Source organism: Loxodonta africana, chromosome 1 (genome assembly GCF_030014295.1).
Source record: "Loxodonta africana isolate mLoxAfr1 chromosome 1, mLoxAfr1.hap2, whole genome shotgun sequence".
NCBI lineage: Eukaryota > Metazoa > Chordata > Mammalia > Proboscidea > Elephantidae > Loxodonta > Loxodonta africana.
In genome coordinates, this window is record NC_087342.1 from 112,587,343 (window position 1) to 112,602,577 (window position 15,235).

Genomic DNA, 15,235 nt, shown 5'->3' on the forward strand with positions numbered 1-15,235 from the left:
CTTGAAGAGGAATGGCATTGCATTCATTGTCAAAAAGAACATTTCAAGATCTATCCTGAAGTACAACACTGTCAGTGATAGGATAACATCCATACAACTACACAGAAGACCGATTAATACAACTATTATTCAAATTTATACACCAACCACTAAGGCCACAGACGAAGAAATTGAAGATTTTTATCTGCTTCTGCAGTCTGAAACTGACAAACGTGCAATCAGGATGCACTGATAATTACTGGCGATTGGAACGCAAAAGTTGGAAAGAAAGAAGGATCAGTAGTCGGGAAATATGGCCTTGGTGAAGGGATCACATAATAGAATTTTACAAGACCGATGACTTCATTGCAGATACCTTTTTTCACCAACATAAACAGCATCTATACACATTGATGTCACCAGATGGAATACACAAGAGTCAAATCGGCTATATCTGTGGAAAGAGACAATGGAAAAGCTCAATATCATCAGTCTGAATGAGGCCAAGGGCCAACTACAGGACAGACCATCCACTGGTCATATGCAAGTTCAAGTTGAAACCGAAGAAAATTAGAACAAGTCCACAAGAGTCAAAGTATGACCTTGAGAGTATCCCACCTGCATTTAGAGATCAACTCAAGAATAGATTTGACAGGTTGAACACTACTGATTGAAGACCAGATGAGTGATGGAACGACATCAAGGACATCATACATGAAGAAAGAAAGAAAAAGACAGGAAAGAAAGAAGAGACCTAAATGGATGTCAGAACAGACTCTGAAACTTGCACTCAAATGTCTAGTAGCTAAAGCAGAAGGAAGAAGTGATGAAGTAAAAGAACTGAACAGAAGGTTTAAAGAGCAGATTGAGAAGACAAAGTAAAGTATTATAATGACATGTGCAAAGAGCTGGAGAAAGAAAACCAAAAGAGAAGAACACGCTCGGCATTTCTCAAGCTGAAAGCACTGAAGAAAAATTCAAGCCTCAAGTTGTAATAGTGATGAATTCTATGGTGAAAATATTAAATGGCACAAGAAGCATCAAAAGAAGATGGAAGGAATATACAGTCATTACACCAAAAAGAATTGGTCCACGTTCAACCATTTCAAGAGGTACCATATGTTCAGGAACTGATGGTACTGAAGGAAGAAATCTAAGCTGTACTGAAGGTATTGGTGAAAAACAAGTCTCCAGGAATTGACAGAGTATCAATTGAGATGTTTCAACAAACAGATGCAGCGCTGAAAGTGCTCACTCATCTATGCCAATAAATTTGGAAGACAGCTACCTGACCAAACGACTGGAAGATATCCATATTTATGGTTATCCCAAGAAAGGTGATACAAACAAATGTGGAAATTATCAAACCATATCATTAATATCACACACAAGTAAAATTTCGCTGAATAGCAGCCACTTTTAAATCCACAGGGAACTGCCAGAAATTCAGGCTAGATTCTGGAGATGACATGGAACCAGGATATCATTGATAATGTCAGATGGATCCTGGCAGAAAGCACAGAATACCAGAAGGATGTTTACCTGTGTTTTATTGACTATGCAAAGGCATTCAACTGTGTGGATCATAACAAATTATGGATAACATTGCAAAGAATGGGAATTCCAGAACACTTAATTGTGCTCATGAGGAACCTGTACATAGATAAGAGGCAGTCGTTTGGATAGAATGAGGGGATACTGAGTGGTTTAAAGTCAGGAAAGGTGTGCATCAGGATTGTATCCTTTCACCATACCTATTCAATCTGCACGCGGAACAAATAATCCAAGAAGCTGGACTCCATGAAGAAGAATATGACATCAGGATTGGAGGACTGTAAATTAACAACCTTGATTGCTGAAAGCTAAGAGGACTTGAAGCACTTCCTGATGAAGATCAAAGACCACAGCCTTCAGTATGGATTACACCTCAACATAAAGAAAACAAAAAACCTCACAACTGGACCAATAAGCAACATCATGGTAAACGCAGAAAAGATTGAAATTGTCAAGGATTTCATTTTACTTGTATCCACAATCAACACTCGTGGAAGCAGCAGTCAAGGAATCAAAAGACACATTGCATTGGGTAAATCTGCTGCAAAAGACCTCTTTAGAGTGTTGAAAAGCAAAGATGTCACCTTGAAGACTAAGGTGGACCTGACCCAAGCCACGGTATTTTCAATCGCATCACATGCCTGCAAAATCTGGACATAGAATAAGGAAGACCATAGAAGAATTGGTCCCTTTGAATTATGGTGTTGGTGAAGAATATTGAATATACCATGGACTCCCAAAAGAAAGAACAAATCTGTCTTGGAGGAAGTACAACCAGAATGCTCTTTTGAAGCAAGGATGGCAAGACTGTGTCATACATAGTTTGGACATGTTGTCAGGAGGGATTAGTCCCTAGAGAAGGACATCATGATTGGTAAAGTACGAGGTCAGCAAAAAAGAAGACTCTTAACGAGATGGATTGACACAGTGGCTGCAACAACTGGCTCAAGAAGAACAATGATTGTGAGCATGGCACAGGACCGGGTAGTGTTTCATTCTGTAGTACATAAGGTCCATCAAGAACACACCAGTGAGCTCTTTCAGTGCCATTTCTTTGTTGCTGATGTTGCTTTTTTCAACTTCTTTTGGTTTCTTCTCTCTCACTTCCTTCTCTGCCTTTCTCTCGAACACCTGGCTCTGTGTGCCATCTCTGTTTCTTCTTTCCAGGCTGTGAAGTGCCACTCAGCTGGGGAGCCACTTCCCCAGCCCGTGCCGCCAAGCTGGTGAAATCCCTGGGGGCATTTTTTCTTTTTGTTTTTCTTCAATCTCGGTTCAATCTACTTTCCTTCTTTTCCTATCTCCTGAATACCTGGCACTGTGTTCCATCTCCACCCCTTCTAGACTGTGCAGAGTCTAGTGGTTTGTGAGCCACTTCCCTGGTCCCCGCCATCAAGCCAGTGAGCTCCCTTGGGGATTTTTCTTCTTTTTCTCGATTTCTTGTCTCTCTCTACCACCATTCCCTTCTCTTCTCCTGAACACCTGGCAACATGTGCCATCTCTGCTAGTTCCAGACAGGCTGTACAGTGCCACGCAGCTGGGGAGCTACTACCCTGGTCAGTGCCACCACACCACTGGGCTCCCTTGGGACATTTTTTGTTTTTTCTTTCTCTCATCTTTTTTTTTTTTTTCCTCGATTTCTTGTCTCCCTCTACCTTCCTTCCTTACCCTTCTCCTGAACACCTGGCACCATGTGCCATCTCTGCTCATTCTTGATGGGCTATGCAGTGCCACTCAGCCAGGGACTTGCTTCTGGTGGTTTTTCTTGGTGCATATTTTTTTTTTCTTTACGTTCTTTCTTCTTTTTTTTTTTTTTATCAGTTTCATGATTCTATCTTCATTCCTTATACTTCTCCTAAACACATGGTGCCGTGTACCATTTCTGCTCCCCTCTTGATGGGCTGTGCAGCACCACTCGGCAGGAGTCCTCCTTACAGTGGGCTCCCTTGGGGCATTTATCTTTTCTGTCTTCTTCTTTTTTTTTTTTTTACTCAATTTCTTGCCTCTGTCTGCCTCACTTTCTTACCCTTCTCTTGAACACCTGGTGATGTGTGCATCTCCACATCTTCTGGACTGGTTCTGCAGCACTGTTCGGCAGGGGACCTACTTCTAGTAAACTCCCTTGGGACATTTTTTTTCTTTCTTTTTTACTCATTTTCATGTCTTTCTTTACTTCCTTTCCTTCCTCCCAACCACCTGCCATCTCTTTTTTTTTTCTCAGTTTCTTGTCTCCTTCTAAATCCCTTCCACTCCTTTCTCCCAACCACCTAGCTGCATGTACCTTTCTCTTTCCTTTTTTCTTTTTTAATCTAGTTTATTATCTCTGTGTTCCTCCATTCCTTTCCTTTCTACTGTCCATCTTGCTGCATGTGCCAATATCTGTTCCTTCTTGAGGGGTTGTGTGGCACCACCTGGCTAGAAAGCCAGTGGCACATGGTTTTGCCTTGTCTGCTCCACTCCAATGACAGGCTCCCTAAGCACTTTTTTTAGCTTCTATTTCTCTGTCTCTTTCTCTTCCTTCCCACACCCACTTAGCTCCACACATCACAATCTCCCCAGTCCCTTCTGTCTATCTCTACCATGCACTGAACATCACACCCTGAGCAGCAAAGGCACAATCTACCACCCTGCACTGACACCTGGAGCTGCCCTATAGGCCCCAGTACATGCCACAGACAACCCATCACATCCCCTCCCCTTCAGCTTGACTTGCCCTGCTACACCATAGCTGAGTGACTGGCAGTGCCCATTGAACACGGTGGTGAGAAATACCATGCCCACAGCCAAACAAACAGCAAAGAATGCACAGCCCACCTGCGCAGACATAGCTAAATAAAACAAAAAAGCAGAACGAAACAAATGAATCTACAGTCCATAAACAAAGAAAGCAACTACTGAATGTCCCCAAAAAAGCAGATAATATCAAAATATGTTAAAAACAGGACAGATGGTTCCAGTAGTCATCCAAAATAAAACACCAGATGACCTTCCAGTAGAAGAAAAGGCACTGGAACTATCTGATAGCGAATTCAAATCTCTCATATTCAGAGCTATCCTAGAGTTGAAGCAAAAAGTGGACAAAGACTAGGAAAATTAGACAAAGATATGGAAAGAGCAGACAAAATCATGGAAAACACAGACAAAAAAATAGAAGAATTCAGGAAAATAATACGGGAACAAAATGTCAAAATAAATTCACAAGTAGAAATCTTATAAAAACAGCAATTAGAAATCAAAAAGATAAACAACAAGATTTCAGAAATGGACACTGTCATAGAAGGTCTGAGGAGGAAGTTTGAAACAATGGAAGACAGGGTCAGCAAAATTGAAGAGAAATCCTTGAATACCACTTTGTGTGAGAAAAAATCAGAAAAAAAAAAATGAAGAAACTCTGAGAATGATGTGGAATACAATCAAAAGCAAAAATTGGTGAGTGATTGGAGTTCCAGAAAAGGGGAGAAAATGGAAAACATAGAGAGGATCATTGAAGTATTGCTGACAGAAAATGTCCCTAATATGAAAGATGAAAAGCTGACCAACGAAGAAGCTCAACGAACCCCATATAGGAGAGACCCCAAAAAAAAATCACCAGGGCATATCATAATCACGCTTGCTAAAACCAAAGACACAGAAAGAATCCTGAGAGCAGCTTGAGAAAAATGAAAAGTCACATACAGACAGGAAACAATAAGACTGAGGTCTGATTATTTGGCAGAAACCATGCAGTCAAGAAGGAAATGGGATGAAATATATAAAACCTTAAAAGAAAAAAATTGCCTACCAAAAATGATATATCCTACAAAACTCTCGTAAAAATATGATGATGAAATTAGGGCATTTCAAGATAAACAGAAATTAAGGGAATGTGTAAAAACCAAACCCAACCTACAAGAACTATTAGAGGGAATTCTTTGGTTTGAGAACAAACAACAACAGAGGGCAGCCTGAATCTAGGACACAAGACCACACCAGCCAGATACCAACTCAGGTAATGAACTGTCCAAGATTAATCAAAACGAAAAGATTTACAACAGGGAACCAGATAAGTTAATCTGTAAATGACAACAATATCAGAACAATAAAAGAGGGAATAAACAGATAGGTTTACAACTTTGAATGGAGAGGAAGGCAAAACGATACCAGTTAATAAAAGACTTGTTCACATTTGGGAAGATAAGGATAAATTTCAAGGTAAACACAAAGAAAGTTAACAAACCTGCTCATCAAAATAAATAAAAACGTAAAGTCACAGTAAAAACAAAATCTACAAAAACAAAAGAAATGAAAAAAAAATCCACAAACAAAAGGAATTCAGCACAAAAGAGAAAGAAGAACAAAGAAAACGTCAGCACCACAAAAAAGCACTACAAAAAGACAGCAATAAGCTCATATCCATCAATAATTACACTGAACATAAATGGCATAAATGCACCCATAAAGAGACAGAGAGTGACACAATGGTTAAAAAAAAGTTCCATCAATATGCTCTCTACAAGAGACACGCCTTAGAAACAAAGATGTAAATTTATTAAAAATCAAAGGATGGAAAAAATATATCAAGCAAAGAGCTACCAAAAAAGAGCAGGGGTGGCAACACCAATCTCAGATAAAATAGGCTTTAAAACAAAACCTACCATAAAAGACAAAGAAGGGCATTATATAATGATTAAAGGGATGGTTCAGCATGAAATCATGAAGACACAACCATAATAAATATTTATGCACCCAATGACAGGGCTCCAAAGTACATAAAACAAACTCTAACAACACTGAAAAGAGAAATTGACACAATTTCCACAATAATAGTAGGAGACTTCAACACACTCTCAATAAAAGACAGAACATCTAGAAAGAAACTCAACAAAGATACAGAAGATCTAAAGGCCACAATCAGCCCATTTGACCTCATAGACATATATAGAACATTCTACCCAACAGCTGCAAAGTACATGTTATTTTCCAATGCACATGTTGAAAGGATCCACAACAAACCACTGGCCAAACTGACAAAAGAAAAGCAGGAGAGAAGGCAAATAACCCAAATAAGAAATGAAATGAGGGGCATTAGACAGACCCAACTGAAATAAAAAAGGATCATAACAGAGTGCTATGAAAAACTATACTCCAACAAATTTGAAAACCTAAAGGAAATTAACACATTTCTAGAAACATACTACCTACCCACACTAACACAAAATAATGTTGAAAATCTAAACAGACCCATAGCAAGAGAAGAGATTAAAAAGGTAGTGGGAAAAAAAAAAAAAAAAACTCCTTACCAAAAAAAGCCCTGGCCCAGATGCTTTACTGGAGAATTCTACCAAACATTCAGAGAAGGGCTTACACCAGTACTACTCTATTTCAGAACACAGAAAAGGAAGGGATACTTCCAAATTCATTCTATGAAGCCAGAATAATCCTGATACCAAAACTAGGCAAAGACACCACAAAAAAGAAAATTACAGACCAATCTCTCCCATGAATATGGATGCAAAAATTCTCAACAAAATTCTAGCCAATATCTCAACCCACCTGGAGCAAAGGTCTATTTGTGTGACAGCTCTTATTTCTCTATGACATAGTCCTAGGAGCAGGGTTGCTGGATCTTCTAAGGAAGTGCCATATTGTTTTCCAAAATGGGTACATCATTTTGCATTTACTCCAGCAGTGCTTAAGAATTCCGATTTCCCCAAAGCCTCTCCAACATTTGTTATTTTCTTTTTTTTTTTTTAATTCGTGCCAGTAATGCTGGGATGAGATAGTATCTCATTGTGGTTTTGATTTGCCCAAGACAATATGTTTTCTGATTTCTTGAACGCTGCTTCCTTGGGTGTTGATTGTGCATCCAAGTAAAATGAAGTCCTTGACAACTTCAATCTTTTCTCCATGTATCATGATATTGCTTATTGGTCCAGTTGTGAAGATTTTTGTTTTCTTTATGTCGAGGCGCAATCCATACTGAATGCTGTGGTCTTTGATCTTCATCAGTAAGTGCTTCAAGTCCTCTTCACTTTCAACTAGCAAGATTGTGTCATCTGTATAACACAGGTTGTTAATGAGCAGTCCTCCAATCCTGATGTCATATTCTTCTTCATATAATCCAGCTTCTTGGATTATTTGCTCAGCATACAGAATGAACAAGTATGGTGAAAGGATACAACCCTGATGCACACCTTTCCTGACTTTAAACCATGCAGTATTCCCTTGTTCTGTTCAAACAACTTCTTCCTTGTCTATATACAGGTTCTGCATGAGCACAATTAAGTGTTCTGCTGTGTACATGTACTTCTTACATACGGTAGTCCAAATGATGTAAATTATTTGAAACTTACTGAGATTTGCTTTCTAGCTTATGCAAAGTCAGTTTTCATAATGTTCTTTTTGTATATTTGCTAAATTGTTTTATTATCCACATCTTCAGTATCATTACTAAATAATTTTTCAATTTAATCTATTACTGGCCAAAATAAGTGAGTTAGAAAATCTCCACTAGGTTAAGTGATTTATGAATATGTCTTTGCAGTTCTAACAATTATTATCTATTTTGATTGATAATAATATACCTCTCCAATGGAGCCATTCACATGGAGAGGGACTGAGGCCTCCAGCTGGTAGCCATGTGAAGAAGCCATCTTGGAAGTGGCTCCTCCAGCCCCAGTGGAGCCTTCAGATGATGCTGCCCCCATGGATGTCTTAACTATACTCTTACGAGAGACCCTGAGCCAGAACGTCCCTGCTAAATCACCCCCAAATCCCTGATCCACTGAAACTGTGAGACAATAGAAGTTTGTTGTTTCAAAAAATAGTAATAGTATAGCTGCTCTAGCTTTCTTGTGATTATCATTAGACTGGTATAAAGTTTCCCATCATTTTATTCTAACCTATATGTGTCTTGTAAACCCTGGTGGCATAGTGGTTAAGTGCTATGGCTGCTAACCAAAGGGTCAGCACTTTGAATCCACTAGTCATTCCTCAGAAACTCTATGGGGCTGTTCTACTCTGTCCCATAGGGTCACTGTGAGTCAGAATCCACACGACGGCAATGGGTTTGTTTTTTTTTGTTTTATATGTGTCTTTGGATTTAAAGTGTGTCTTTTTAGAAAACCTATAGTTGAATCTTATTTTTTATCCAGTCTGACAATCTCTGCCTTTTAATTTCAGTTTTTAGTCCATTTGAACACAGATCTATTCTGACATACATGGGGTTGCCATGACTTGGAATTAATGGCAACTGGTATATTTAATATAATTATCTACATGGTTGAATTTTGAAGTTCCGTTTTTCTGCTTTTCTCTTTGTCTAATTTTTCTTCTTTGTTCCTCTTTTACTCCCTTCTTTTGAGTTAATCAGATACTCTATTAGTATTCCATTTTGATTCATCTTTGGCTTTTTAGCAGTACATCTTATTTTATTAATGGTTGCTGTACTGATTACAATAAAAACCAAACCTGTGACTGTCAAGTCAATTGCAACTCATAGTGACCCTATAAGTCAGAGTGGAACTGCCCCATAGGGTTTCCAAGGACCGGTTGCTGGATTCGAACTGCCAACCTTTTGAGTAGCAGCCAAGCTCTTAACCACTGCTCCACCAGGGCTCCAGGAAGTGATTACAATATGCACCTTTAAAACTTACTAGAATCCATTTAAAGTTAAAATTGTATTGCTTCATGTAAAATAATGGAAACTTGAAACAATATATCTTTATCATTCCTATCCTTTGTTATTACTGTTTTATATCTATGTTGTACACACACACATATATGACATATATGTATATATAGTTATAAACCCTATGAAATGTTAAAACTGTTGGCTTTGAATGTTCACATATCCTTAAAAGAAAATTTCAGTGGTCTTTCCTATAGATCTGAGTTGCTATTTGGAGTCGTTTTCCCTCAGCCTGAAGACCTCCCATTACTACTTCTTATAATGCAGGTTGTGGCCAAAGAAATCATTGCTTTGTTTTCAGTCTGAAAATGTTTTTATTTTGCCTTCATTTTGGAAAAATAATTTAATAGACTATAGAATTTTGGGTTAACTTTTTCCCCTCTTTTACGCTTTGTTGATCTTTTCTGATGAGAAATCTGTTGCTTTCTAAATCATTGTTCTTCCCTATATAATGTCATTTTCTCTAATTGCTTCTAAGATTTTCTCTTTATCTTGGGATTTTAACAGTTTGGTCATAATGTGCTTATGTTTGATTTTCTTTTTATTCTGTTTAGGGTTTGTTGAGCTTCCAGGGTCTGTAAGTTCATAATTTTCACCAAATTTGAGAAGTGCTCTACCATTACTCCTTCAAAATTTGAGTCTTCTCTGTTTTCTGTCTCCTTTTTTCCAAGACTCCAATTATATGTGTTTTACAACGCTTAATATTGTTGCATCACCAGGGCTCCTTAATATTGTCCCATAAGTCTTGAATCTCTGATAATTTTTTCAGTCTTTCTTTCTACATATTTCAAATATGTTCATTTCTGCTGATCTATATTCAAGTCCACTGACTCTTCTGCTGGCTTCAATCTGCTCTTAAGCCCATTTACCAAATTTTTTATTAAAGTTACCATACTTTTTAGTTTTAGAATCCCCATTTGGCTCACTATTATGGCTCTTAATTATTTTCTGATGTATTCTCAACTGTTCATTATGAAAATTTTTGTATGAAACTGGGACATATTTACATACCCAATTTAAATAACTGCAAATCTCAGTCATCTCCAGGTTGAAGTCTATTAAGAGTTTTGTTCCTAAGTATAAGTCCCACGAGTGGGAATCGACTCAACAGAGAGTTGGTTTTACTTTTTTTATAGGTCTCATATTTCTATTTATTCATTTATTCATATGTCTAGTGAATTTTGATTGGGTAAGGACATAAGTAAGAATGTATTGAAGAGTTTTTGAATAGTTATTTTTGTTCTAGTACACTTAATTTGGATGGACTCAAACTCCAAGGCCTGTCTTCCATGTGGTGGGCAGCAGATGAAATTTCTGCTTAGTTTTTTCAGCTTCCAGCTCCTGCCTTTTTTCACTGGATCCGTTGATGCCTCCTCCTTGCATACATAATTTAATAGTGAGCCAATTATTTGTACAGATGAAGGGCTCAGTTCTTCTGTGGCTCTCTCCCTTCCCCTTGTAAACTTCTGTTTTTCCACACCTGAACTTTCCTTTGACACCTCAAGCTTGCAAATGTGTACATTTCTGATGCTCAAGCTACATATGAATAAAGGAGTGTTCTCAGTAAATAGTCCACAAACCCCCAGCTTTCCCATTCCAGTTCCTCATTCAAAGGTACACTCCCTCAAAGTTTCTGCTTGCGTTTGGTTGCTCTCCAGTACCTGCAAATAGTTGGGGTTTGTAATCATTACCTTTGAGAGGGTTAGTCCAGCTGACCCAGCAACCCTGCCATCACCAAGTAGGTGAAACCCTAATATTTTTAAATCTAGAGAAACTTCCCTAAAATATAACAGTTATTAGAAAAAAAAAAGTTTCATCTTTTTCTCTTAAGAATTTTGTTATTAACGATGTTGCATTTTTCTGTCTTAAATCTACCAGGTTGTTCTTTTAGTTTTCATAACTATTTCACAGTCCACTGGTTTCAACCTTTTCAGCATATAGAAAAGTTCAAACCATAAAATCATGTTTGCTAACACAGAAGGAAATCACATTTATTAAATTCCTAATCTGTGACATGCACTGAGCTAAGCATTTTCACGTTGTTTCTTTTAACATATGCCATGCACCAAAGTCATGCTTGACTTGAAACGTGTGCCATTCTGATTCATTGCCAGCTTGGATGTGATTAATAATAATAATGACAATAACTGTTGTTCGGTCTGATATCTTATTCACCAAATTGCTGGGACCTCCATCCCTCTCTTATCCCAGGATAATCATAAGGTGATTCATAAATTCTCCTTTGTTACATTAAAAGATTTTCTCTGATTCTACCAGTGCCCTGCACCGTGCGTGTCTCCTTCTAGTGCCTTGAGATGCTGCTCTCCTGTATTTTCTTTCAATTACGTGAGCTAACATTGGAGTGACTTTGGAATTTGCTGCATTGTCATCACACCCTCTGCCTTTATTTTCAAAATGCCTGTGTGGCTTGCTCTTTGAGAACATTGCTTTTCCCCACTGGCATTAAAATTGTTATGTTTCAAACCATAACAATCTTGTTTTCATAGTTTTTATAGCACCTCTAGTTTTATTAATATTGTATTGGACCAACTCTTTTAGCTTCTTGAAGTATGTGCCTAGCTCAGGTTATTTTCAACAAATTTCTTCTGATCTGACAATAAAATTATCCTTTAACCACAAAGTGACCTTCACTAGGGAAAATTAGTTAATATTATTAAACAGCAATTAACTTAAGAGTCACCTGCTTCATGACTACATAGCAAGGGCATTTCTGGAGCCAATAGGGAGCTTTCTTTCTTTCTTTTTTTTTTAACCTCCTCTTAATTTAGTGTCAAAATGCAGTATGGTTATTAATTGTAAAACTTACAAAATTTTTTCTCAAGGATACAGGTCCTTTAGGAAAACACAGCCTCTGGAGGCCAAAATGTACATTTAGTGCTTTTGCTGTTGTTAGTTGCTGTTGTCCAGTCAGCCCTGACTTATGGTGACCTGATGCATAAGAGAACAAAACATTACCCAGTCCTGTACCATCCTCATAGTCATTGGCATGTTTAAGACGATTGTTGCAACCACCTTCTCAATCCATCTCATAGAAGATTTCCCTCATTTTCTCTGACCCTCCACTTTACTAGACAAGATGTCCTAGAGTGATTTGTCTTTTGATGATATGTCTGAAGTAAGCAAGACAAAGTCTTGCCATCCTGGCTTCTAAGGAACGTTCTGGCTGCACTTCCTCCAAGACTGGTCTGTTCATTCTTTTGGCAGTCCATGGTGTATTCAATATTCTTTGCCAACACGACAAATTAGAGCTAGGGTTCTTGCAATTGATAGATCACAGATCACCATGGATCTTTGCTATAGACTTAATTTAAATCAGTAACTTCAGGGAATGATGGCATCAACATTTTTAGGTAATATGATTTCTCTAGGGGGACTAAGGGATCAGGGAAAGAGGCTACATAACCAGGAACTTTCCTGAATTCCTCCAGGATTGGTATCCAGTGGGATGCTACCGCTGATGTTGTTTCAACACAGCTGCCACAACTTGCACTTGATGCTGCCACTAGATGTTACCACTATAACTTCAGCGGCCTCAGGAAGCTAAATAATTCCGAGGCCAGTCCAGCAAGAACGAATTCTAAAGCAACTGCTTCTTCACACTCACTTCCAAATTGAAGTCTCAGGTGGCTATCTCTAATAGACACAGTCTGGATCACACAGCAGCTAGGGAAGAGAGAAAAGTGCTCTGCTTCCATCTTAGGAAAGCACAGACAAGTCAGAGTCAGTTCTGCAAACAAAGAACAGGTTTTCAAAGGTGCTGGATGGCTAAAAGCCTGGCGTATTTCTCCTTGATAGTCATTAGTATATGCATAGAAATTGGGACCATGAATTTAAATGCAACACCCAGGGAAGATGGATAGTATAGTTATTCACCTAGCAGCGTATTGATTGTGATTTGCTCCTTCTGTTACTCCTAAAAGAAAATTTGTGAATTTTTCTACTTGTCGGGTCAAAGCAGAATATATAGAAATATGTGGAGAAGACTTGGATGAACAAAGAAATGACCAATAGTATTGTTACCCACACAGAAACCAATGCCAACATATATTTTACATAAAATAGTCTGAAAGCCTCTATATTCCTAACAGCATACTTAGAAAATGGAATAACTTACAGCAGGAGATAGAGTGGGACCTCCTTTCCGGAAACACAGATAGGAGAAAAATTTTAGTGGCGATTATACAGTGTTCAGGAGAAATTCCTCTTCTAATTGGTATTCCCTTCCTCAGAAAAGTTTCACATTTTGGACAAAAGAGGAAGTGAGTTTTTCCAAGGACATAGAAGGAAACCTAAACACCAACGCTAACAAGTCACAGGGGGCAAAGAAGGCAGCAGCAATAAAATTAGGTTATCATCTTGGCACAGGCTGCAGCAGTGAAGCCTCAGATATGCCTGATTAAAAAAAAAAAATTGAGGAAATTGTTTTATTTTATTTTTTTTTGGAAGAGTTCATTGTTTTATCAGTCTCAAAGGCAAAGCTGCACATTTACTTCTGACATAGAAAAAAGAAAATATCCAAGGTTTCCAAATAAAGAAGGGGGCTCCAAGTTCCCCAAAATCCTCTCCTAAAGAGTCTCATAGAGATGTTTTTCTTTCAAAGAAAAAGAGCATTCCATAGGATGTAAGATTCTTAGAATTTTTTGTGGTTCTCTGTAAATATTTCATAGAGACCTCTGTAAAGAGAGTAATATTAAGAGACAGAAATCAGTCAATACCTGACATAGAAGTTTTGTTTACTTGGTTTGGTGTTGGTGGTAGTGTTTTATTTTTTTTTTTTTTCCAGGTGTGAGTTAGTTCAAAGACCCTTGAGTTTCTTTATCACAGAAATTTGCTCAAAGAGTACTTCCTGATGGGCTTGGTGTATTACTTCTCCTAGGATTCTTTGCACTCATCCATATACTCTGATCCTCAATGCCTTTCTTCAGTATATCAGATTTCTTAGATTAATTCCTACATATAGCATAAATGGATAAGTGCTTAACTACTAAAGTTTGGAGGTTTGAGTCTACCCAGGGGCATGTTGGAAGAAAGGCCTGGCAAACTACTTCCAAAAGGCCACAGCAATGAAAACCCTATGGAACTCAGTTCTACTCTGATACACATGGGGTCATCATGAGCAGAAATCAACTCAGTGGTGACTGGTTTGATTTTCATTTTGGGCATAGGAAATTTATTGTAGATTCATGTCCAAAAATAGGCTAACACAGGAAGTGGAAATGCAAAGTTAGTCAAAATAGGGAGCAGAAAATCAGGCAAAGAAAGGAATGCAGCCTTAGGCACTAATTAAGACCTATTCATCTCACTTAGGAAACAGGGACGGGGGTTTCTGATTCTGGACCTCTTTACATGGAAATGTTTTTCCCTACAACCTTGTCCACAGATCACTAGAGATCATTCTGCCATTGCCCAGCAATTTCTCAGTATGCTTGATATTCCACTCCTCAAAATTATTATTTCACACTTCTCTCTTTTGTGGACAACTCTACGTCCCAACTCCCATCAACAAATAGCTTTGTCTCTACTTCGTTGGTAAAATGGAAGCATACAACCAGTAACCACATATTTGGGAACCAGTCTGCATCTCTATCTATCTGTAACCACTTGGCTTCCATACAGTAGTGATGGGTAGTGTCTTTGCTTTGCTCAAAGGCCCAAACTTTCTCCTCAGAAGCCCTTCCTTCCTCACGGAATCTGTCCTTCAGTTTTCTCCTTACATTCTACAATACCAAGTTGTCTGTATTGGCTCGTTCTCAATAGCAGCATCCGTGCTTATTAACCCCCAACCAAAACGAATGGAAGAAGGAAGAAAGACAAAAAACAAAAATCATCTTTCCATCTACCATTCGGCTACCATCTGAATTTTTCAAAACAGCCAGTTTGTAGCTATAATTAAAGAATGTTTTCTTATGGCAGCTTTTACACCATCTCTGTTGATTTTCATGCTACCAATTTTACCACCTTTGTTACCTCTTCCTCTGCTCTATATGAATGTTGGGGTGTGTCTGAGCTTGTCCT